Raw genomic sequence first — 27438 nt, 5'->3', positions numbered from 1 at the left:
TGGGGATGCCTTGGTATTTTAAGTATGGGTAATTTTTACTGACTCATCAGAAAGAGAGTTTTGCATATATTGCAAAAATTCTCTTTGGAGCTAAAGGAAAAAAAATTAAAATTAAATGCTCCTTCTTCTTAAAAAGCCCTCTATGACTTAAAAATCTCCCCGCCCCCACAAACAGACCTACCTATCTCTTTTTCTTTTTCATTCCTTAGCTCTCACACAGGCACAAACCAAGACACATCAACATGGCCACTTCGATATAAAAGCATATGTAAAACGTTAATTTTTTATCTGCTTTTTACCTAAAATATGGAGTCAACCAGCCTGGCTGAGGCTCTTCCTGTGCCTCCCACCCACCCTGTACTTAGCACTCCCATATCCACTTCCGTGAGAGCTAAGGCAGCAGCAGGAATAATTTGGGCTGCACGATGCAGTAAGAAAGTCTGTTTTGTACCTTACTTGGTAATGTTCTCAATATGAAAATTCAGTAGTGCATTTTTAAATTTTAAAGTATTTTGTACTGTATTTCATAATCCAGAAGACTACATATTCACATACATGTAGGATGGGGAGCACTATGACACACACCTCTATGTGCCCATCATCCAGGCCGCGTAACGGAACTTCACCAGTCCTACTGCAACTTCCCATGTCATTCTTCTCTCTCCTCATTGATTTATTTATTGAAAAATATTTTTTTGCATGGCTATTATGTGTCAAACACTGTTCTAGTCGCTGAAAAACATTAAAATAAAAAAACCAACAAAAAGCCCTGACTTGCAGAGTTTACATTTTATAAAAGTACTGCTTTGAATTTTGCATTCATCATTCCCTTTTCCCCCCTCATAGTTTTACTCTATGTATGTGAATCTCTAAACGATATATTAGTTAGTTTAATATCTTCTAAGCCTTGCTTTTTTCATTTAATATTTTTGTGTATGAAATGCTAGTTCATTCATTTTCACTATTTGTGGACTTTTATTATGTGATTATACTTCACATTTTCCTGTTTGTGGCTATTTGGATTGTCTTTAGATTTTTGCTTTTGCAAACAAAGCTACTTAGACATGGTATCCTACAACACATGTTTTTGTGTCTGGATTCTTTTGCTTAATATTATGTTTGTGAGATTAATTTCCATTGTGTGTAGCAATAATTCATTACTGTTCATTGTTGTGTAGTTCTCTACTGTATGTACCCACCCAATTTATTTATAATTCTGTATTTCAACATTTAAGTTATTTCTAGTATTCGTTTAATGACATGTTTGCATGTTTTTTAAAGCATGTATTTGTGTTGACTATTACTGGATCTTAAGATATGCATCTGCCCAATTTTAGTAGATTCCGCCAAATGATTATATCCAAGGTTGTTCTACAATTTGCATTCCCACAGCTGTGTATGAGAGTAACCATTTTGGTGACTGTGTATCACACTCTACTTTTAATTTTCATTTACCTGATGATGAGTGAAGATGAGCACTTTTATAGAAGTTTGTGAGTTGCTTAATATATTTTATCAAGTAGCAGTTTAACACTTTTGCCTACTTTCTCTATTTCTCATTGGTTAGAAAAAAGTATATATGCAAATACTCCCAAAGATGAGGCCACTGATATATCATTAAATAGAAGCAGAAATAATAGCCAAAATTGTTTCACTCCCAATGTCAGAGATAAAATTCAGCATTTCACTGAAAATTGACATTATAGGTTTTAAAAGGTGATTTATCTTATTTTAAAAAATCTATTTTCAAGGGAAAGATTGACTTGTAGTTTTACTTTCCTATAATGTCCTTGTCAGTTTTTGGTATTAAGATAATGCCGGACTCAAAAATACTTTGGAAAATGATACCTCTCCATTCTGGATATTTAATTCTGGCCCATCTGCCCTTTTACTAATCCTCTCTTCTAAACTTCAGTATCTAATCTTCTATTAAGCCCATTGATTTGGGTTCTTAAATTCAGTTATTATATTTTAAAATTCTCCAATTTCCACTTGATCCCTTTGAATAATATCAGGTTTTCCACCAAAATTCTCCACCTCATTATTTAATATTTTAACCAGTTAATCTTGATTACTTTAATATCCATGTCTGATAGGAAAAATATCTGGATATCTTATGGGTCTGTTTCTACTATTTGTTATTTTCTATCAGTTATTAGTCAATTCTTGTCTTTTTGTGTGTCTCATTATTTTTGGTTGAGGGCTAAACATTGATATTGAAAACTGGAAATACCTTGAGGCTCTCATCTGTCCCTTTAATAGTAGCAAATTTCTTAAGACAAACAGTTCAAGTTACAGGACCACCTTTTTGGGATTCTACCTCTCCTCTAATCCTAGAATTGCAAGTTCTTATTGTACTGCTATTGTCTTATTAATTTTTTCAAAGAAATTTTTAAAGAAATTTTGTCAGGGGGTGCCTGGATGGCTCATTCGCTTAAGCATCTGCCTTTGGCTCAGGTCATGGTCCTAGGACCCTGGGATCGAGCCCCGGGTCAGGCTGCCTGCTCAATGGGGAGCCTGCTTCTCCCTCTGCCTCTGTCTCTCCCCTCTGCTCATGCTCGTTCTCACTCTCTCTCATAGATGGATAAAGTCTTTAAAAAAAAAAGAAATTTTTTCAAGCTTGTCTATTATTGGAGGAGAGATTGTCTAAAATAAGCTAATATGCTATTGCCAGAAGTAGCAATATCTTATTGCATTTTAATTTGCATTTTCCATGTTTCACATGGGTTATTAAACAATTTTTAGAAGCTGAGTTACTAGTGTTCTCACTTATGCAAATTTTTCTATTTAATGATGAATTTCTTCTTAATGATCTAAAGAAATTCTTTATGTCATCTAGATTTTTATTTTTGTTCTACATGTATTTTAAATTATTTCTAATTACAATTTGTCTTTTTATTTATTTTGATGAACTCATATATTTTTTAATGTGGACATATTCATCAATCTTTTCTCTTTTGTTTTGTGCCTTTTATCTTATTTAATCCTTCCCCATCCGAATGTCATAAAAATATTCTCCTGTATTTTTTCCTAATCATATTAAAATTTTTCTTTTAACTTCTATCTTTAATCTGTTATTCATGTTAATATTTGGAGTGAAGTAGGGATTTAATTTTACTTTTTTCATATGGGTAGGAATTCATCCAAAGATAATTTATTGAGACAAAGCACTTTAATTTCAGAACAACTTGTTTCAGGGAACTATGCTACAAGTATGGGAGGTCCCTGTTATCTTAGTATTCATTATCTGTATCCCTGAAAGAACTGATCTCTTTAAAAGCTAGTGTTCCCTCAAACAACCCTCTGACTTAATTTTAGCTTCTCTCCTCTTGTTGTGTCAATAGTATTTGCAGTCAGTATCTCATAGGTTGTTAGCTACTTTTAAAATCCCCAAAATACAGTGCAAAAAACAATGAAAACAGATGGTAAAGTAAAATAACAAATCTTGCAGAAGATGTGGGCTCTTATAAATCTAGCGTAATTGCTTTAATCATCCCCAAAGGCAATGACAGATAGGGATATGGCAGAATTTGCAGCAAAAGAACAGAACATAAGCAAGTGAGGTAACACCATGATGTTTTGAAAGAAAATGACTTTAACATCAAAACTTAGGGAGTGATCCTTGAGAAAATGTGTAAAGACCATGTATATCATTGCAAACTGATCTTTATGAGTGCAATGCAAAAGTAAAATTAACAATATCTTTTATAGCTCAATTTTTTTGAAGTACAGTTGACATACACCATTAGTTTCAGGTGTACAACATAGTGATTGGACAATTCTGCACATGATAAAATGCTCACCACAATAAGTGTAGTTGCCATCTATCAGCATAGAAAGTGATTACAATATTATTAACTATATTTCTGATGCTATATTTTTCATTCCCCACACTTATTTATTTTATAATTGGAAGTTTGTACCTCTTAATCCCTGTTAGCTTTTTTGCCTATGCCCTCATCCCCTTTATCCTCCTGGGAATCACCAGTTTGTTCTCTGTATTTATGAGTCTGTTTCTGTTTTGCTTGTTCATTTGTTTTTTAGACTACAAATATAATCATATGGTATATTTTTTTCTCTGTCTGACTTACTTTACTTGGCATAATACCTTCTAGGTCCATCCAAGTTGGTAATAATGGCAAGATTTCATTCTTTTTATGGCTGAGTAATATTCCATTTTGTGTATGTGTGTGTGTGTGTGTGTGTGTGTGTGTATTTATATATTTATATATGGTATATATATGTTATGTGTGTGTATATATATATCTTTTTTATCCATTTATCTATTGATAGACACTGGATTGCTTCCATTTCTTGGGTATTGTAAATAATGCTGTAAGGAACATAAGATTGCATATCTCTTTTTGAATTAGTGTTTTCATTTCTTTCTTTCTTTCTTTCTCTCTCTCTCTCTCTCTTTTTTTTTTGTGTGTGTGTCAATACTCAGAAATCGAATTACTGGATCATATGGTAGTTCTATTTTTAACTTTCTGAGGAACCTCCATACTGTTCCATAGCAGCTACACCAATTTATCTTGTAAGCAACAGTGCACAAGGGCTCCCTTTTCTCCACATCCTCACCAACACTTCTTATTTCTTGTCTTTTTGATACTAGCCATTCTGACTGCTGTGAGGTGATATCTCATTGTGGTTTTGATTTGCATTGCCCTGATGCTCAATGAGGTTGAACATCTTTTCATGTGTCTGTTTGCCATCTGCATGTCTTCTTTGGAAAAATGTCTCTTCAGATCTGTCCCTTTTTAAGTTGGATTATTATTATTTTTGATGTTGAATTATATGAATCCTTTATCTTGGATATTAACCTCTTATCAAATATATCATTTACAAATATCTTCTCAGTAACTTGCCTTTTTGTTTTGGTGATGATTTCCTTTGCTCTGCAAAAGCTTTTTAATGTGATATAGTTCCAACTGCTTGTTTTTGCTATTATTTCCCTTGCCTGAGGAGTCCAGAAAAATATTGCTAAGGCTGGTGTCCAAGAGTTTACTGCCTATGTTCTCTTTTATGATTTTTATGGTTTCAGGTCTTACATTTAGGTCTTTGATCCACTTTGAGTTTATTTTTGTGTATGGTGTAAGAAAGTGGTGCAGTTTTATTCTTTTGTACATAGCTGTCCAATATAGCTCAATTTTTAAAGAATCACACACATACACAAATGCACACGCAAGTAACAGCACTTAATTCTTGCTTTGATTGTTCTGAGACTATATCATAGTTGAAATTATAAACTAAATTATCTTAAACATAAAGTAAGACTGTTTCATAAGTTACATTGTAGTTTTGTTTACAAGAAATATACCTTATCTGTGTTTTGGGCAAACATTAGATTAGTTTCAGGTGTATGACATAGTAATTTGATAATTCTATGCACTACACTATGCTCGCCATAATAAGTGTAGTTACCATCTGTCACCTTATTTCAGTATTATTGACTAGATTCCCTATGAGGTACTTTCCATCATTGAGTTATATTTTTCAAGATAAAAATCCCAATCAAAACTTTTTCATTATTATTTATTATAAAACTTTGGTGACTAATGATTATGAATAATGAACTAGATGGGGAGAGTAGGAAGTCTTCAAACCACATCACTTCTCAATGGACTTATTTCATAGGACAAGTGTAAATGATTATCAGAGCCAGTACTAGGGTCAGGTGACTGAGGTGCCAAGGGCAAGGTATTCAAGAAAGTATTAATGCTTAGGACCATACCAGTGCAAATCTGAAATCTATCGCCTATTCTAGGACTTGAAAAAAAAATCACACAGTACGTTCTCTTCTCTGTTTGCTTTCTTTCACTCAGTTGCTTTTGAGATTACTCCATGTTGTGTGTATGCATAGTTTATTCCCCTTTATTGCTCAGTATTCTATTTTATAAATTTTCATTTTATGAATATCCTTTTTATATTTTATACTAAACTTTTTTATATAACATTTTATAAATATACCCAGTGTGCTTAGCCATTCATGTTTTGATGGGCATTTGAGATGTTTCCAGTTATTGCCTACTATGAATAAAGCTGTTGTGACATTCGTGTCCAATTCTTTTTGTGGGCATATATTTCCATTTCTCTTGGATAAATGCCTGAGAGTGAAATTGTTGGATTGTATGGTATTTGTTTAACTTCATAAAAAACTGCCAAAATGTTTTCTCAAAAAGTTGTACTATTCTACACAACTCTCTGCAATGTATGAGAGCTTCTGCAACTCCATATGCTCACCAATACTTGGTATTATTAGTCATTTTAATTTTAGCTATCCTATTGCTGTGACGTAGCATCTTGCTGTTCTTTAATGTGCAGTCCCCTGAAGACTAATATGATATTAAGTATCTTCTCATTTGTGTATTAACTATATATCTCCTTTTCTAAAGTGCCTTTTTAAGTCTTTAGCCATTTTTTTAATTGAATTGTTTGTCATTTAATTATTGAGTTTAAAAGCACTTTATATATTCTGAATTAAATATTTTGAATATAAAAGATCTGTCAGGTTCAGCTATTGATAATATTATCCCCCAATCTGTGGTTTGCCTTTTGGTTTTTCTATCAGTGTCCTTTGATGAACAAAAAGTTTTAATTTAGATAAAGTCCAATTTATCTTTTTCTTCATATATGTTTAGTCTAAGAGATATTTGCTCATCCCAAAGTTCCAAAATTTTTCTCCTGTATTTTATTTTAGAAATATTATAGTTTGGCTTTTACACTTAAAGTCTATTTTGAATTCATTTTGATTTATGGCATGAGTAGACATCAATATTCATTTTTAATATGAACATTCAGTTGTTCCCACATCATTTATTAAAAGCAACTTTTCTTTCCCATTTAATTACTTCAGACCTTCCCAAAATTCAATTGGTCAATTGGTGTGAGTGTCAATTTCTAGACTCTCTTCTGTTCCACTGCTCTATATGTCAATACTTTTGTCAATACCACATTATTGTGATTACTGGAACTTTATAAGCTTTGATAATAAGCTTTGAAATCAGATAGTGTAACTCTTCCAACTTCGTTCCTTCTCAAAATTGTTTTGGCTATTGTAGATCATCTGTGTTTCTATGTAAATTCTAGAATCATCTTGTCAATTTCTGTAAAAACATTTGCTGGGATTTTGAGTAGGATGCCATTGAATCCATAAACATATTTGATAGAACTGACACCTTAGAAATACTGAGCCTACCAATCAATGAACATGATATATTTCTCTCAGTAGAGTTTAGTTTTTTCAATGTAGTTTTGTTGAACATCTTTCATTAGGTTTATTACTAGATATCACAATACTTTTTGATGTTATCAATTTATGTTTTTAAAATTACTTTTTTTATTTTGGAAGAGTTTTAGATGCACAGAAAAAATGTGAAGCTAGAACAGAGAATTTCTATAAACACCACACCCAGCTTTCCCTATTATTAGCATCTTATTTTAGTATGGTACGTTTGTCACAATTAGTGAAGCTAGAGTGACATCTTATTATTAACTAAAACTCGTACTTTATTCAGAGTTCCTTCATTTTTATCTAGGGCCCATTTTGACTTCCAGGATCTCATTCAGGATACCATATTACATTTCTTTGTCATGTCTCCTTAGACTCCTCTTGGCTGACAGTGTCGATTTACTTTTTATTTTGTTCATGATATAATGTTTTCTTTCTCCAAAATGGTAGGTATTTTGGATATTCACATGCAAATGAGTGAGGTTGAACCCCTACTTCACACCATGTACAAAAATTAACTGAAACTGCATCACTGACCTAAAACATGACCCTCTGTCATCCTTACTTTTTCTATAAAGCTGAAATGGCTGACTATGGCTAACCATGACCCCTGACCTCCCCTGCCTCCCTTTCCAGTGTACGCCAACAAAAGTAAACTGTAGTCACAGTGTTTACCCAACTACATACTATAAAAAACCAGTATGTGCAGCAAGGCTGAGCTTTTATGTAAGCCATTATGAGTGCTGTGGATTAGCTTTGCCAAGAATGACATGAACAAAATAAGGCAGCAGACAGCAAGATAGGTATTCAAAATATGTAAAGATAAATACAGCAGGAGTCTTAATTCACCTCTATTGTTTTTGTTGTTGTTATTCACCATTTATGATGTATCTGACACTCTCAATCATATTCTTAATATATTATATAACTGAATTTTCACCCCAGTATTATTTTTAGATGTGGAAACTCAGGCTCATAGAAGTGATGTAAGTGCCCTAGGGTCATGCATGAAGGGGCAGAGCAAGCATTTGAACTTACACACTTGAGGACTGAGTGTTGGCTGCATTCTGGTTTTTGCCACTGTGCTTTTCCACAAAGTGGAGGTCATGCTGAGCAGCCCCGCTGCTCCTGTACTATTGGTTCTTTTTTTATTATTATTTAAGATTTTATTTATTTATTTTAGAGAGAGAGTGAGGGGAGGAGCAGAGGGAGAAGGGCAAGCAGACTCTGTGCTGAGCACAGAGCCTGATGCAGGGCTCAATCCCATGACCCTGAGATCAGGACCTAAGCCGAAATCAGGAGTCGGCGATTAACTGACTGAGACACCCAGTTGCCCCACACTACTGGTTCTTTGATCAGAGCAGGAAAAGACTTCAAGTTTAAACAAGTCTCAGGGAAGGTCTCTGATTGCATTAGCATGGGTCACAGGACATGCTCCAGGCCAGGGGTCAGATACTATGATTGGATACTGTCATTTCCCAAAAGAAAGGATGAACTATCTGGGGCATCTAAAACAGGCAAAACATTCCAGTATCTCATATAAACTTCAGATCATGGTTTAAAAGACATCTGCCAAGTAACATCATCCATTAAAAAAACACAGTACAACAGGCATAAAAGAGAGACACTCAAACTCTTGGTCAGTACTAGTGTAAGGAAGGGGCTTGGATCTGTTAGCAGGCAGGTGGTGTGATGGGCTGAAAGTCAGGATGCATTTGTTCTAAGTCCCGCTTAGCCTCTCTCTCCCTCTCTCTCTCTCTCCATCCTCAGGTAAGCCCCATCTGAGCCTTGATTTTCTACCTATAAAAGCAGCACTTGTCACAAATAGTTCTCAAAGGCCCAGCTCTAGGTAGCTGTGATTTTCTTGTTTGAATCTCGAATTTTGGAAAAACATTCCTAGGTAGACTTGTACAGGACAAGAGAAGCATTTTATTGCTGTTTGCCATCCAAATACCTCTTTTCTAATCTTTGTTTGGCCTTGCAGTACTGGTTTTGCCTCTAGGACTATAAATCCTCTAGTTTTAAGGTCTGATTTTCACAGTGATCAGAAGAATGTGTACATTGTGTGCAATGCCCAGCTTAACCCAGCCAGAACTTTACAGAGGAGAAAATGAAAGAATGAGCTATTACTCAGAGAATTGAACCTATAAAATGGAAACCAGAATAAAAATACAACTTCTGGCTTTTCCTGGGTCAACATAACTTTAAAATAGAAATTTGGTGAACATCCGTTTCATTTGATTCGTGTAGATGGGAGTTTCTTAACCTTTTACAATCCATATCCCCTTTTGATAATTCTAAATATCCCACAGCAAACCCCAGAATTTCTGAAATACCCCCTTGGCTGGGGGATGGGGCTTACCTCTTCCTTCCTCTCCCCATGAAGAGTCACTGAAATCCAGAACACAGGCCCCATCTTCTATGCTAGACCACATGGCAACATTGACCAAGGTTGACTTTCCCATGGTTGTATTGTAAAAATTGTTATTTTCTTAATTTCCAACTATTAACTACAATATGAACTATGCTTTTAAAACTTCCCCTTCCTCTTCATCATTCTACTGACAAAGAGGAGGTTCTGATATGCCCCCCTAGGAGGAAATGTCCTGTTGTGGAGGACCACAGCTAGTATACACTTACTAATAATTCTCACCTATGGCAGACTCTACTTTTTCCTTGATACGTTATCTTAGTCTAACTTCCTCAAGGTCATCTCTGAACCTCTATTCTCCTATGTGTAAAAGACACACAGTGAAACTGGATAAGGTTGTTATGAAAATGCCTGAGATCATTTATGGAACGTGCTTGGCACAGTGCCCAGAATATAGTAGGTGCTCAGTTAATGTTGGATGATATCAACCAGACTGCTGGTTATAATCATATGGCACATGTGCTACTCCGTTCCCTAGGTTGCCAATCAAACTAAAATCTGAAAGGTGGCGCCTGGACTTGTGATATGTAGGAGATAGTCGATGGATAATAGATAGAAATACACATGTACCTAGATTATATAATACATAATATGTTATCGATCTATGGCTTTTGCCAGTGAACCCCGTACGTTACCCAAGCATAGGGTATCCGATTTGCCAAGACTCTCCTGCCCCTGCTGTGTAGCATCAGCAGCAGAGCCAGGAAGTCCCGGCCAGCCAAGTATGTAGTATCAGGCCAGCAGGACCAAATCCAAGTGATCTTCCAAGCCAGCTCTCGAAAAGGAACAGCATTTGTGACCCAAAACGGAGGGGAGGATAGAACTGAAGCATTCACGAAGGGCCATGTGAGGTCTCCTGCAGACTTTCCAGGCTCCCATGGAAAAGGTTTATGTCTTTTTAAATATCGGTTGTTTAGATTAAGATTACCCTGAGAGCAACATGCTGCTATTATTGTAAAGACTAATGCCCAGAGAGAAGTTCTAGCTCTGTTTGTTTGGACTTGGAGCAAATGCCTGCCCTGCAGCCTGTGGGCTGTGTTTCGTAACCGGGGGGATGCTTCAGTTCATGCCAGAGATGTGTGACCACGAAAACAATATGAAAAGATGGAACAAATTGAAGAGGCAGAGTCTGGAGAACTTTCAATTCGTCACAGGCTCCCTAACCATGTGTTTTGTGGCATGAAACACTCAAAGCAGAATGTGACATTAAAGAAAATAAAGGGGGGTCTGTGACCAAATAATATTAGCATGGAGGATTCTAATTGGGCTACCTAGCTAGAGAAAATCAAGGACCTCCAACTAGTGGGAAGTGTATTTCCCAGATGCATTATTCTATGTCCAAATTAACCCCATGTGAAATGACACCACTCACTTCTGTTTCCCACTCTTCTAATTTATTGCTACCCAATAATTGACAAGATTGGCCTTTCTCAGCAGGAAATACCTAAGCCATTCAGTTCCATTTCAAAGGGCATTTATGGCTTGCCTACTGGATGCTAGGTAAAGGGGTGGGGATAGGACAAAAATAAAGAGAAGTAGATCCCTTCTCAAGGAGCACACTGTCTCAACAGAAAATGAGCAGAAAAGGAACAGACTGCAAAATGAGACCTATATACTCTAATGATGATGCTGTTAACAGTCCTGCCAGTGCAATGGGCCATAAGAAAGAGAAAATAAATTACAAATGACCGATTTTACGTCTATCAAATTTAGACCAAAGAACCTGATGACACCAAGAAATTTTGGGTTAAAGGAGAATCTTTTGTTCAGAAGAAAGATATCTGAGACATTTCCAAGGGAAGTGTTAATTGGTTGTTTTAAAAGAAATTGTGTTTTTCGCTTGTAAAGTAGCAGTTTACATCTCTGAGCAAAATCGTTTTGCCTCATTGTATCCATGATTAATTAGTTGATGAATTGAAAAATTGTGCTTCAGTCGGATTTAATTTATTTGGTGAGCTCAGTTTATTTGGGATGAAATCTGTCCAGGCAAAACTTTTTTCAAAATCTTTCCCTCAGTCTTATTCTCTGACCACCCAATCCTTTCATCCTTCAAAGGCACTCACCATTTTCAAATGAGAATAGCAAAAATGGTTGAATTTGGACCTGAGTAAATGAAATGTCATCCTCTTAGTTTACTATGCCTGCTACATTTTAAATAATGACCCAGTTGAAAAGGCAAGATTGGAAATTTAAAAATAAAGATACCAATTCCAGGTTTGGAAAAGGAACTGAAAAACATAGTTATTTTGTGCCCCCAGGACATTCGTTGATTTGGTCTGTTGTTCTCAACTCTTGCCCCCAAATGGTTCTAAGAAGTTTCTAAACAGTTTATTTACATGTTCTCAGAGCTTGCCTCCTTTTGCCTGAATTGAAGAGGAGAACCTAATTCCTTCCCTGTGAACTAAACATTGTACTTTATGATCTGGGGATCAGAATGAACATCGAGAAATCAAATCATCAGCTGGCCACTTTAAATAAAAAAGACCATTTATCAAGTACCTACTATACACCAGGTAGTTTTACTCATTTAGTCCTCAAAGTAAAGCTGTGTGAGAGTAACCTTATGCCCATTTTACAGATTAAAAAAAAAACAAAAACAAAAACGTCAAACTTGCAAAAAGGCAGATGGCCAATAAATGGCAGAGAAGGTTGGAAAACCTCGTTTGCTAGCTTCATGGGAAAACAAGTGAGTAGGTAAAAGGAATAGATTTTAGATCCAGGTCTTTTTCATCCCAAAGCCTGTCCCCTGAAGAAAATGAACACCTCAACTGCAGTGAGTCCCGTCAGGGTGCCACTTACTATAAAATATTTGCTTAGAATCACACTCTTCTGTTGTAAGATATTGAAGACTCTCCACTAACACCAATAGGTCATCCATTATGTACAAGACCTATCCTTCTAATATTGGATACAGACGTGGCAGCTCTGTGGCTTGTAATCTAGTCAAAAAGAGAAATAATCATAGACCAATGCCTGGCTATGCACAGACACATACATCAGGGATGGATGGGTTATATTTATTCATTTCTTCATTTAACAAATATTCATTGAGTGTTACAGTTTGAGTGTCTGAGGCTGTGTTTACTCATCTGAAAAATAAGGACAATAATTTCCTTGCCTATTTCTCCATACTGTTGCAAAGACTCACTTGAGGAATGTGTGAAGTCATTTGAATGACTGTAACCTGCCCCACCACCATACGTTTATTACCCGGAAGCAATTCCGCATAGTGGTTGAGTACTTCCGAAGTTTGAATCCCATTGCTGGTGACCTAGGCCAAAGTGTGCCCTTGCTGTAAACCCCCATCTCTTAAATGAACCTGACTGAATTCTTGCTCCTTAACCACAACACAGCTTTCCGAACACTGGTGTCATGGGGTGCATGGGCTCTGGACACAAATCCAGTACCAACAAGTTCATTCCTGAGATAAAAGCTCCCCCAGGATACAATGAAAACAGCATGTATTTGGGCACACGATACACTAAATCGTGGCTCTGCCACTCACAATGACATATCAACTCACACCACTCAGAATGGCTAGTATCAATAAGAAAAGAACTGTTGGTGAGGATGTGGAGAAGAGAGGACCCTCAGGCACTGCTGGTGGGAATATAAATTAGTGCAGCCACTAGAGAAAATAATATGCAGGTTCCTCAAAAAATTAAAAATAGATCTGCCATATGATCCCATTACTCCACTTCTGGGTATTTAGCTGAAGAAACGAAAACACTAATCTGAAAAGTGATATGTACCCCTATGTTCACTGCAGCATTATTTACAATAGCCAAGATATGGAAAGAAACTAAGTGTCTAAGGGATGAATGGATATACCAAGGGATGAGCAGAATACTACTCAGCCATAAAAAGGAAATCTTGCCTTTTGTGACAACATGGGTGGAACTTGAGGGTAACTAAGTGAACTAAGTGAAATGAGTCAGAAAAAGAAAGAAAAATACCATATGATGTCACTTATGTAATCTTAAAAAAACAAAATTCGTACATATAGAGCTAATAGATTGGTCATTATCCGAGGGGAAGGGAATTGGGGGGTTGGCAAATAGGGTGAAAGGAGTCAGTGTGTGATAACGTATGGTAACTGCATTTACTGTGGTGCTCAATTTGTAGTGTACACAAATAAGAAATTATTATGTTGTACACTTGAAACTAATATATTTTTAAAACTAGTATTTTTTAAAAGGCACAAGAGTGCTGGATGAGTTGATAGGACATTTTCTTTAAAAATCTGTATATGCAAATTTGTCTTACTCACTTTGTTATTTTGAATCTGTCATATTGATACCTCAACTGAAATTGAGACAAAAAGAGTTCTGTTCTAAAATCTTCTTGTAGTAGTTACCACAGCTTATTCTCATCATCATGCCTAGATATATAGTCAAATGGAGCTACTGGTGGCAAATTCTGTTTGCTTCTATTTCCATGCTAAAGTCTCTGATTCAAGTGATCAGGAAGAAGCAAATTTATTCTACGTGCCTATCTTAGCTTATCTTCTCTGTCCTATAAGTATGTCCAAGGTGAGAGCTGGAGCACTTCTTTTCCCCATTATTGATTCAGCCATTTTTTTGGAATGTTGGCTTTGGGGGTGTGTGATATCTTTCAAGTTCTAACTTTGTCCACAGGAACAGAATTTGGCTCTAGGATCCATTGTCGTAACTATTTATGGGGCCAAGGTATTTCAACTTCTTGTGAACTCACTTTTGCATATGTCCAACAGCAAGCTTGTTCTAAGGATGTTTTGAGTGGGGAATGTACATATACCCCCAGGAAGGCCATTTTTGCCAACTGAACTACCTCAGCCCCAAGCTTCTTTCGGCTTCGATCATGTTTTTAACCTTGGAGACTGTAGGATTTCCACTAAGGAAAAGGAAGCCTCCACTTAGAAGGAAAATGCTAACTTCTGGGTTTTTTTAACCAATCTCTTTTTCCTTCTGGAAGCGTTACTCTGCTGTAATAAACCTGTAGTACACTAAATGGATATTAATGTGCATGATATCAAGGGGGGCAATTCCTGGGCTACCTTTTTATATGTACTCTTACGTTAGAGTCACTTAAGATCTGCCTTCTGACAAGTTTCAAGCACTGAGAAAATGTGACCTCATTAATTTGCTTCACATCTCAGAGTCAGGAGGGACCAAAATAATTTTTCTCCCATTCTGCAGGTAACGAACCCGAGGCCCAGAGAGGTTTTGATGGGAACAGGAGCACAGTGCTGGTAAGAGGAAACTTCAGATGTTGCTTCTTTTACTGACCGACTCACCCGTTCACTTAGGTGATGGTAGATATTCCTCAAAACAAGACAATAGAACAATGTCTCGTATGTAAATGCACGGAGTACACATTTTTTTTTTAATGGTATACATTTCAAACCTGTGAATCAATGACGACATTTTCCAGATTAGAAGCAGAATTTTCACAGTCAAACCTTAGAGATCATAAAATGCATTCATTTTACATTGGGGAAAATGAGGCCCAGAGGGAATAAAAGATAATCCCAGTTATCCAGCTAATTGGAGACAGAAAGACCAGGTCTCCTGACATTTTGTGACCTTTTCCCTGGACTTGGAATAGCGCGTATACTCCGGCCTTCGGTGCCCGTAGCGAGATGAATGCTTGATCATGCTGCCCTTGTGTGCCGTGTTTACTCACAGTACGTCATTCTAAACATACTGCTCCAGGCAGACATCACTCACTACTCAGACTTGACACCAGAAATTAAACCTATTTGCCATCCATGATATTAAAATACCAAATATTATTTTTAAGCTACATATTGATAGGCATATGGTATATTCCAGGCGGAGCACATGTAGTATATAATTACAATCTCACAACCCTCTGGGGCTGGCACTACTAAAATCCAGAAACTTTAGTACAGAGAGGCTAATAACCTACTCAGAATCCCACAGCGAGCAGATGGAAGATTGACAGCTAGACCTTAATAAAATTCCTGTATGTATGTAGATAGATACACATATACACATGAATTTCACTTTATATCCCCAATCACTCCCTTTTAGATTTTTAAATAATAATGTATATATTTAAGGTATTCAGCATGATGAGTTGATATACATAGTGAAATTATTACTACATCAAACTAACATGTACAGTTTTTTATGTTATGAAAGCACCTGAATCTACTTTTTAGCAGATCTCCATTCAATACAGTATTAAGTATAGTCATCATGCCTGTACATCAGATTTCTAGACTTACTCATCCTGCATAACTACAAATTTATACCCTTCGGCCAACATCCCCCCATTTCCTCGGCACCTTCCAGCCCCTAATAACCACTCTCCTACTCTCTGCTTCTGTTTTTGACCTTTTTGTTTAAGATTCCACATACAAGAGAGAACATGTAATATTTGTCTTTCTCTTATCTTGCTTATTTCTCTTAGCATAAAGCCTTCACCATCCTCCCATATTGCTAGAAATGGCAGCATTTTCTTCTTTCTCATGGCTAGAATAATATTCCATTGTACATATATATACCATATCTTCTTCATCCACTCATTCATCAATAGACACCTGGGTTCCTTCCAGACCCTGCCTATCATGAATAATGCTACAATGCACATTAAAGTCTAGATATCTCTTTGAGATCCTGATTTCATTTTCTTTATATATGTATATATACCCAGAAGTGAGATTTCTGGATAATGTGGTAGCCTTATCTTGAATTTTTTGAGATATTTCCATAGTTTTCTATAGCAGCCACACCAATTTACATTCCCACGAACGGTGCACAAGGGTTTCCTTTTCCCCACATCCCTGCTGACACTTGTTATTTTTGTCTTTTTGGTGACAGCCATTTTAGCAGATGTGAGGTGATATCTCATTGTGGTTTTGATTTGCATTTCCCCAGTGGTTAGTGATGTTGAGCACCTTCTCATATATCTGTTGACCATTGTATGCCTTCTTTTGGGAGATGTCTATTTAGGTCCTGACCCATTTTTTTTTTTTAATTGAGTGGTTTGTTTTCTCGTTGAGTTATATATTTTGGATATTGACTCCTTATCCCGTGTATGTTTTGCAGCTATGTTCTCTGTTCCATAGGCTGCCTCCCCACTCTGTTAATTGGATCCTTGCTGTGCAGAAGCTTTTCAGTTTGATGCAGTCCCTTTGTTATTTCTTTGGTTGTCTGTGCTTTTGGAGTCATGTCCAAAAAGTCATTGCCCAGAGCATTGTCAAGGAGCTTACTGCTTATGTTTCCTTCTAGTAGTTTTATGGTGTCAAGTCTTACATTTAAGTTTCTAATCCATTTTGAGTTGATTCTTGTATATGGACAGAGATAATGGTCCATCGTCCTATTTTTCCCCTTCAATTATCTTTACTTTGGATAGGTGGGTTTCTTTACCCTTGCTGAACTGAACAGGAAGATCAGATGCTCCAAATTCAGTGGATTAGAAATGCAAAGAAATTCCCTATCTACAGTTGCCTCTCAGTTATTAACTTGCTGCAGGTTAGAAATGCCTTTTCCTGAAAGGCATGTTTGGTAGAACAAATCAACTCCTTTTTTTAGAGGTTTGTTGTGTTCCTCTCTCATGTTCCACACTCTCACCGATTCCATTTCCAAACCCCGTACACAACTTCCTCTGCTTCCCTGTCCTCAAATGAACATGAACAAATTCAGGCCCTGCTGTGTCTGGCATTTTAAATGGAGCTGGGGCTGGGCCAAAATAAAGTATTCCAGCATTTTCTAGCAATTCGCCAGCAAGAAGATTAAGAAGGATTTATAGCAATTTTCGGTTATATCTAAATGCCACCAGGGTAGCTTAGGAGTCCAGGCATAAATTCTAGAACCTTTGCCTTTATCTTGCTAAATCAAAAGGAAAAGCAAAAACAAAAGCAAAATAAAGGTCTAGGAGAAGTGAAAGTTACACTGCCTATGGGTTTTTTTTTTAGCTGTCTCTAAATTAGTTAATAGTCCACCCAAGTCCATAAGGGTCAAGTTCAAAGAAGATCACAACAAAATGCCCTTTTCTGGACACAGAAGTAAATCTGCTGAGGTGATCTTTCCTCATCACACACCATGTGGCTAGCCTCCGGTGACCCAGCCTGGCTCCTAGATTAGAACCAGGGGATTCCCATTAATGCCTCACAACATCGGCACATGGCCTTAAGCCGGCTAACTCACAAAATGGATCCAGTTTTTAAACACCCTTGGACCCTCTCTGTAGCTTCTATTTGAAGTCAAAGGAGATAAATGGCCTCAAATGATCCTCTTGAAAAAGTAAACTACATTTATCTTCCTGGTAAAGAAGATGAAAACAAACATCCTTAGTGTTTGCATATGGAGAGCTGGGATTCTAGTCCCTCTGGCAGCAGCCAAACACTTGGCCTGTTTCTGGACTGTGTTTGACCAGTTTCAGATGCCTGGTTGTACCTGGTTTCTTAGAAAGATAAATGGATTCCAGGCCCCCAAGGGTGTTGGCCATGACCGCTTGCTTTGCCAATGTAACATGTAAGCTACTAAGAGTCCATCCTACCTGAAGGCGTCCACTTCATCAGCAAACCCCTTCTTCTGTGCCTTGTTAATACTGAGAGGTATTTAATGTAAACTGAATTAGTCAAACCCTCTGCGGCGCTGAGAAACACAGCTGCACCTCCTGGTGTCACGCCGAAGTTCCCTTGTTTGGTCTCCGTCAAAATCATGTAGCAGCAGTGTGTTAGGAAGAGAAGGGAAATATTTCTCAATTTCATCATTTATATACAGCTGTGTTTGAAAGCACGGGGTTGTCTGGGTAGGCGAGTACCATTTGAGATTCTTGGGTTCAACTGTGTGGCTGCAGCAGCATTGAGTCCATGCAGATGAGCTGCGAGGGACACCCGATCAGCAGAGACAGCTGATCCAAATAATCAGAGCGGTTTACAGAACTTGCCATGGGACTCCTCGACAGACATGGTGTGAACACTTAGGAGGGAAAGAGAGATCCCGTCCGCCCCCTTCCGGGATGCCGCAAGGCTTCTCAGAGGATGTGGCATTGCAGGTGGATATCGGGTGGCATTTTACCAGGCACGGATGACAGAACATACCAGGCAGGGCATTTCAAAAGCAAGGCCCGATGTCTAACTGTATGTAATTGATATGCCTGCATTTCCATCTGCTCTTTCTTCATCTTTTCTGCCTTCTCTTTCTATACCTGAATATCCCTCCTGCACGCTCATATCCTTCCTGATTATAAGGGTTTTGTTCTTGTGGTTGTATGCGCCATGACTTTTTACACACTGCCCTTGTGCCTCAAGTAGGATATGAGTTTAAAAAATGCTTACTGAATTGACATTTGGTTCATAGTCTACTTCTTTTCCCTTCCCTTCCCTTCCCTTCCATTCTATTCCATTCTCACCCTATGATGTACCCATGTTTGCCTCCTGACCTGCTGTCATCCACCACTGCTTACACATGAGAAGTGGTCCACACACATTCAATGGAGGGATGGATGGAGCAACTTGGTGACACTGGTAGCAGGAACGGTACCCACCACTCTGTAGACATGTCCATCTTGGTATAGCACGTATTGATGTGTGCGGGTATTTGACTTTTGGGAAAGGATTATAACACACAGGCACAGGGCTGAACCCCACTTCTACGTTATCTGATTGAATCCTCTCAACAATATGATGAAGTCAAGACCACCGCCCTCACCATGCCATAGGTGATGAAAACAAAGCTCGGAGAGGGGAAGTCACTCGCCCGACATTCACGGAGATCTTGCACAAGGGGATCGGGAGTTGCACTTCTGCACATCCCACTTCAGATACTAGATTCTTAACTCTGTTCAACGAGGAAGCCGTTATTTCATTCCATAGCAAACAACAGAGTACTGGTTGGACCTCTTCTTAGACAACCCCCCAAATCTCATGTGGCACAGAGGGCAGAGGAGCAGAAGAAAGAAGGTAGAGGGAAAGGGGAACAGATAGCAAGTCTCAGTGAAGAGCTGACATCGGCTCACTGGGGCATACATTTTCTCCGGACCATTTCATTTCCACTTGAATCACTTCCCCACACTTCCAGCTGCTTTGCAAAGAAAACATCACAGGAAATGCAAGTTTATGAAGTGAAGCCTAAATGGGGAGGCCAAAGCTGCTAGGGGACGTAGGAGAGAGTCATCTCTGAAGGACTTTTGCTGATCTGCTGTGGGTGCTTATTTCCGCCCCTGCTTGCCAGCTGGTGCGCAGATAATCGTGAACTGCCTCCCCTGCCTCAGCTTCTGAGAAGGCACCGGACTCTCCTGGGTGTTGTGGAAACAGGTTGAGCAAATAAGAAGGGTTGGCCCCAGGGGTCAGCCAGGTATGCAGCCGCCTAGGATGCCATCTCCTCTGAGCGCCCATTTCTTGGAACCTGGACCATTTTCTGTCTTCAGGAAAAGGTTCCAGTTCGTACTGGCTAATAGCTCACTTATCACCAACTGCTTGACAGGGATTATATCAGAACAGATAGGGGAATGGAAGGACTGGCTTGGAACTAAGAGGGAAAAAAGGAGAGACGGGAAGGTGGGAAGGTGCCACATACCTGTCCACACTGGGCTTGGCCGCGAAGGCCTGCCCAGAATTCGAAGTTCAGGTTTCTGAGGCCTCTGTCTGGGAGGGGAGGATTTTAAAAGTCTCAGATAGTACATTTTTATGAATTTAAGTGTGGAAATCTTCTAGCCACATTGAAATTTTGTAACTTTATAAGCGAAGGGACCGAAACCAGGCCTCTAGCAAGAATGCTTTGCTCTTCTTTTTAATAAAGAAGCAATAAAGCCCAAAATACATTAAAGAATTATTCGATTCCAACTTGAAAATAGGAGATAGCTATTAATTATTTTGTAAAGGTATGCCTTACTTCCAGAAATAAATAGGAAACACAACCTTTTCGCCTTATGCCTCCCTCTGCTTGTTCCCACCCCACCTCGGATCTGTATCCTTTTCCATGTTCCCTTCAGAGCGTGACTATTAGAATTGCCTCTTACAGTCTGACCTTCTTGCCAGGTAAAAATCAATCCTTTGTATTTCTCTGCATCCCTGATGGCCTTGCTACATCACAATGCATAGGCAGGAAAGTCACTTTGAGAAAAGGGCAATGAGACTCCTTGAGCTGGGCCTGGTTCTTCTGTTATAATTAAATTAAATCGTTGATCCAATTACTGCCACTCAAATTTCTGTCTGGAGGCTGAGGGGGCTGCAACTCCCAAGGGGAGAAATGGCCCCTTAAGCCTCCCACTTCCCCTGCTCCTTCCCCCAGTCTAGTGCAGGAAAAGGTAGTCCTCAGTGGAAAAGGACCGGGTCATCAGCAGGGGGCCCTGAGGTCCCATGGGTATCCCCAGGCCACAGGGCAGAGATAGATGGTTTCGGACATTTATATTGGCTTGCTTCCAGAAAGCTAAATATCTTAAGAGGTAGAAGGGGAGAGAATGGAAGGGAAAGGAAGCAGTCCCATTTCAACCCCATTCACGACACTACTGCAGAGTGAACTTCCCAAAAAGCATACCTGATCAGCCCCTCCCCTGCTGAAAACATTCAAGGCTCCCCTTGACTTCTGAATATTGGGAACGTGGCCACAGCCAGACATTTCTGGTCTGGCATTCTTGCAGTTAGGTCTGCATACCCTAGTGGTGCCAGGACTAACTGTGCTCCTTCTTATCTCTTTCTCTTGGCAAAAAGAGTCCCTTCACCTTGAACTCCCCTGACTTCTCTGCCTCTTTTGGTTAATTCCTATTTATCCCTTGTGTCTGAGCTCTGGTATGGCCTCCCCTGGGCTGCCTCCCCAGATCCCACCAGCCCCCTTATATCTAGGGTCTGTATCGAGGACTGGAAAACTTCCTCTAAATATCCCGATAGTATTTGAGGCTACTCGTTTCTACCATAGGAGCATGAGAGTCTACACAAATGGGCAATCTACGTTCCAGTAAAACTTGATTGGCCAAAACAGATGGTGAGCTAGGTTTGGCCCATCGGTTAGAGTCGTTTGCCACCCCTAATCCATATTCCCATAGTTTCTTAAGCTTCAGTCAATCAAGACCCTGTTCAGAGACTAGGAGCACCTTGGGAACAAGGATGAAGTCTTTCATCTCTGCATGTCCAGTGCCTGATGCAGGGCCTGAGGCATGCATGCTGTGTGGGGGCGTCTGTGGATAAAGGGGCAGAGAAGTTCAGTCAGCCAACCTTCTATGACTACTTCACTCTTCTACCATCAGTCCTTTCCCTACAGTGTTTTCTAAAACACTGAAGTTGTCTTTGAATTATGCTGGGGGTGGGGCACAGAGAGAAGAGATGAGTTAGTATGAAGCTTGTCTTTTTGTGTCCTCTGAAGGGGAAACGAGGACACAGGAAATGTCTTCCTTTCAAATCTGTAGGCCCTGAGTAACTGGCTCTTCTGAAGATTCCAGATTATAATTGGTAGGGCTTCCAGCTCCCAGAATGCTGGCTGGCTCTGCTGAGCTCCGTGCCCTGGGCCTGCACACTGGAGCCATCAGCACTGTGACCCCTCGAACCTCTTGCTGAGACACATTTCTGTCCATCACATCCTGCTACATGTCCAGCAAGCTGGGGCAACTCGGAGGCAAGAATCTCTGGCTTTTTCTCTAAAGCTATGACAACTAGCTGCGGTGTTTGGACAGCCCCGGGTATCTCCAGGGACCATATGGGGAGTGAGGGAATTCCCTTCCCTCCCCCAGTAGTTCACAACCAAATGGAGTTTTAAATGTTCTAGTTCTTCAACAACCACAACAATCACCACAAGAACAAAATCCATGTCCTGCAGCTGTTTGGAGAGGTAGAGGGACAGAAAGGAGGCGTTGGCAAAAAGACAGTAAACTTTTGTTCTTTCTTCCTGCCCAGTCCACACCCCTTTCTTCTAGTGTAAGTACCTTTGTTTTCACGTAGAGAATCTCCCCTTTCTCTCTCAGTCCATATGGTCTGGATGAGATGAGCCCAAGCACTATGACTTGGGTGGAGGGATGACTCGGGCTTTGCCAGGCTATGCGTTCCTTCTTCCTGAGAAGAGATGATTTCTGAGGGATGGGCCTCTGACTCCGGTGAGGCCAATTAGAACCACCTCTGGTACTTCTGATGGGAATCCTGGGAAGACTTTAGGTGACCTGAGAGGCTAATACGTAAGTCAGGAGCCACGGACATCCTCTTTGTCAACAGAGAGGAATACAGAGCTGAGAGACAGAGCTTTAATGACTTTGCTTGAGCTTAACATCTGCCTGAAATTTTTAGGATACTGAGCCAATAAACTCCCATTTTTATGTAAATCAAAGTCAGGTTTCCAGCTCTTGTGACTAAAGAATCCTGACTAATGGAAGGAGTGTTTACACACTCAGACCAAGCACCTCGGACAGAATGTTACAATTTATAGAGGGCTGGGATTCCCCATTCCAGGAAAGGGATTTTCTGCCATCAGTTTGGCTGGTACGCCTTCTGTTATGATAAGCAAACATGTGGGTGATGACCCACTTTCTTGTATGGGGGGGGGCATTTTTAGGGCCAGTTTCAGAGTCTGTGTATGTCAATGCAGTAGGGTTGGCCTCCGCTGACGGACAGCATCTGTGGGTCAGTGGTGGCCATTTCCCTTTAGGGTGAGTGAATAGTGGAGCTGGGAAAGACCTCGGCCCATCTGGACTGGCTCCCTCACGTGATAAAGGAGGACCCCGAGAATGCTTACTGAAGCTGACCCCACATTAGAATTCAGGTCTTCCGACTCTCACCCCTTCGCTTCATGGGCTCCCTGGCCCAACTGCCATAACCTGTTTCTCCACCAATGAAGGAATAGGATGATTTCCTTAAAGAGTGAGCCTGTAAGGCTGTGCTTATGGTTCGTTCATTCCACAAATTACTGGAGGCCTACCCTGCACTCAGTACACATGTAACAGTGAACAAAACATGAACGCACACTCCTAGGAAGCTTCTATGTTAGCACGAGGAGACAATAAACAACACAGAAAACCATTTGGGAAGTCAGAGGGAGTAAATGTTAGGGAGAAAATAAAGCCAGAAAGAAGTGCAAGCGATATCAATGTAACCTGACCAGACAGGGACACCTGACTGAGGAGGTGACAGAGGAGCAACAGCCACCTAAGGGAGAAGAAAGGCCCAATCCTGCAAATGGGGGAAGCGACCTCCAAGCAGGGGAAATAGCTGCTTGAGCCCGGGAGGTGGGAGTTGTAGAACAAATCTTCCTTCTGTGAAGTCATGGTTTCTTCACATGCGTTCCAACCTCCTACGACTACGTGGTCAGCTAGTAAGCTGTGCTCAGGTGCGTATCTGGCTGCACTTGGCCAGGTTGCAAAGAATAATAGGTAGAGGTGAACAAAAAGAGAAAGGTGAAGAGCGAGGGGATATAAACTGTCCTCCTCTCCACAGAGAGAATTGTAGCAATACTCCATCTATATCCTTCCACCCAGGAGTTCTACATCTAGGTACTTATACTAAGAAAATCCTACAATTAAGGATCCGTGCAGTGACTTGGCTACAAAAATGTTCATTTATCTCAGCATTATTTATAATAGTTCAACATTTAAAACATCCTAAACATCCATCTGTGTGGAATTGGCAATTAATTATGGTATTTCCACCAGAAATTCCAGGAATGGCTCAATTTGGGCTGATTTGGTTCATGGACCTATCCCTGAACCGGTTGCTATGACAAGGAAGACAGAAACCACTGTTTAGGAAGAAAGCAGTTCTACGCAGCCATTAAAAATGCCATTGTACGCACCCAGCCATATTTGTGGAAACAGTATGCACTTGAAATGGGTGCATTTTATTGTCTTTGCATTTTGTCAATACAGTTTATTCAAACAAAAAATGAGAGATTTTTATTTGGGAAAAGAAATGAATTACAAATGGCTGTATACAACATTATCTAACATATGCCATATATGAGCAAAAGTAAAGAATAATAGCAGAATATACACCAAAATAGTAAAGCATTTTCTGAGTAGTGGCCTTATAGATGATTCTTACTGTCTTTTTTTAAAGTAAGTTTTTACTAGGAAAATTAAAACATGTTCCTGATTTCAAAAAAATCATAGTACAAATAGAATACAAAATTAAACAAGTCTATCTCCTTCAAATAACCACTGTTTTACAGGCTCTTGGGTCCTCTTCCAAAAATGTTTTTTGCGTATGCAAGCACATGTGTGGGCATGTGGGTTTTTCTTAGTATAAATAAGCCTTTTGAGAACACAAATAGAAGCAAACTAAATCCACTGTTCTACACCTTACTTTCCCCGCCCCCTTAATTTATCTTAAATATCCATCACTATCAGCACTTAGAAGTAAATCTGTGCATCTTTTCAAATGTTATTCCATTATATAGATGTCCCAGGGTTAATTTTATCAGTCCCCTTAAAAGTGAACATTTAGATGCTCTTAACTCTTGCAAATCTCAAAGGCTGGCTTTGTCTTTCTTTAATGCGTTTCATTTGGGCACGTATGTAAATATTTTTCTGATAACCTGAAAATGGAATTGGTAGGACAAAGGATATATACCTTATTATTTTCCTGGCACATTCCTATATTTAATATTTTGTAAAATTGCATGTTGCATGAGCATTTTTTTAAAGTAAGTGACTTTAAAATGGCATTGGGGAGTCAACAGTTCTTTCAAAAATCTTCATTAAGTTCCACTATTGTTCATTTGACCCTGAGAAAGAAAGGGCCGCGTGCTGGACTTATTATGATGCTATATGCCCAAAGGACACGTTCTGATTCGGTTGCCAAAGTTGAGAGGCTGATTGCTGGAATCTGAAACAACAGCCTCAATGTATAGTCCATTTTATCGTGCCAAAAAATCTCAGGGCTCCTTCCCAGCCTTGTACACCCTTTTAATAAAGCAGCCAGCAAAGACAAGCCGTTGGCTGAAGGAAATGGGAATATATCTCTGATATCTTTGGCATCAGAATACCCTGAGAGAGGCAAAATGGTCAAAACCCCGTAAAACTTTCATAGCCTATTAAGAGTGGCACGGCAGGCTTGGCAGAGGCTAAGAACAGAAGAGGTAAACTTGCCCTACAAAGAAAATAATGGTCGCACTGAAATTCCATAAAGTTTATTGTTCGGACGGAGCAGCTTAAAGTGATTATGGACTCTGATTGCTGAGCAGTGTAAGGGAAGCAGGGCTGAACCAATGTCAAGTGAGAGACAGACAGTTCTCTCTGCAGCCGGCATCTTAGCAGAAATCTGTTAATTGTGTGTTCGGGGATAACATCAGAAAAGGGCATTAAAACAACTGTCTAAACAGGATGAAAGGAAAGCATATACAGCACATTTCCTCAAAGGACAGGAGGGCAAATGTTGGCAAGTTTCTTTAAATAGCAGGAGATGAGTTTGCTTAGAACACCCAGACACGGGATTAAAATAACGTGACCCAGCTAATTGTTTTTCACTCCCTGGTACGCTTCTTAGGCTGATAACCTTTTCTAGCTTGTTTGAAAGCATATTGTTTGGCTTCATGATCCCACCTCTAAAAATTGTTTGGCTGGCGGTATGTGTACATTGACATCAAGAACTAATCTCTGAGGATGAATTTACATGGAAATAACTCAGATATTGGATAAAACACATTTAGAACCTATGGAGTAGGAGAGCAGGAAAGGTTTCAAAACAACTGATAGAATGAAGAGCTTCAGGTTCAGTGTATGTTTTCTGCTCTGTCCAATACAAGAGCCACTGGCTACGGGTAACTATAAAGTGATTAAAACTGAATAAAATTAAAAATTCAGTTCTTCAATCACATTAGTCACATGGCAAGTGCTCGATACTCCTATGTGGCTATCAGATTCCATACTGGGAAGTACACATCCAGAATATTTCTTCCTTTTTTTTTTTTTAAGTCATCACATTTTTATTATGTTCAGTTAGCCACCATACAGTACACCATTAGTTTTTGATGTAGTGGTCAACGATTCATTAGTTGCTTATAACACCCAGTGCTCATCACCACATGTGAATATTTCCTTCATCATAGAAAGTTGTGCTGGATAGCACTGGGTTAGACCTTAGAAATCATTCTCAGACCATGCTTTGGCCTGTCCAATTTCCATGGTTCCACCCATATTTCATTTCTGAATGCCACCACTGGTCAACTCCTTATTTTCTTGCTTTGCGTGTCACCTGGTGAAACAATACGAACAGCAGAACAGCAGAAGTGATATGAACACAGTGTGTGGCATTTTTTAATGGCAGCCATAGGAAACTAATACCAAATACCTGTGTTAGCTTGCTGGGGCTGCGTTATCAAAGTACCACAGACTGGGTGGCTTAAACAACAGAAATGTACTGTCTCACAGTTGTAAAGACTCCAAGTCCAAGATCAAGGTGTTGGCAGGGTTGGTTACTACTGAGGGCTGGGAGGGAAGGATTTGTTCCAGGTCTCTTTCCTTGGCTCATTGATGGCCATCTTCTTCCTACATCCATTCACACCATTTTCCCTCTATGCATGTCTCTGTATCCAAATTTTCCCCACATTTAAGGATTCAAGTCATAGGGAGTAGGTCCCACCCTAGTGATCTTATTTTCACTTGGGCATCTCTGTAAAGACCCCATCTCCAAATATGGTCATATTCTAAGGTACTGGGGTTAGAGTTTCAGCATATGGATTTTGGGTAACATGAATTTAAGGGTAATCTGTTATCTTTAACAATATTTGTAGCTATAAATTAAGGTTGTTGTGGGCAGAGCCTCATATTGAGATGGTGTGACCTGAAGCCAGTCCCCATAGTTGACTCTGTGACCTTGAACAAGTCACATCACCTCTCCATACCTGTT

At 39.3% G+C, this 27438-nt stretch overlaps 2 long non-coding RNA genes across 2 annotated transcripts in view; one reads left to right on the top strand and one right to left on the bottom strand.

The window, feature by feature from the left end:
* The window catches only part of LOC123001176 (uncharacterized), a 391628-nt gene extending 364732 nt beyond the window's left edge, over positions 1–26896 (top strand). The window contains exon 9 of the long non-coding RNA XR_006409805.3: positions 14840–26896. This is a non-coding gene — a long non-coding RNA (uncharacterized LOC123001176). The remainder of the gene's footprint in view (positions 1–14839) is intronic.
* The window catches only part of LOC130543624 (uncharacterized), a 140460-nt gene that overhangs the window by 55421 nt on the left and 57601 nt on the right, over positions 1–27438 (bottom strand). The gene's annotated exons all lie outside the window — the stretch shown is intronic.

The sequence above is a fragment of the Ursus arctos genome, unplaced genomic scaffold, assembly GCF_023065955.2.
Source record: "Ursus arctos isolate Adak ecotype North America unplaced genomic scaffold, UrsArc2.0 scaffold_14, whole genome shotgun sequence".
Taxonomy (NCBI): Eukaryota; Metazoa; Chordata; class Mammalia; order Carnivora; family Ursidae; genus Ursus; species Ursus arctos.
The sequence above is the reverse complement of the archived record's forward strand: the minus strand, read 5'-3'. Positions and strand labels throughout refer to the sequence as shown.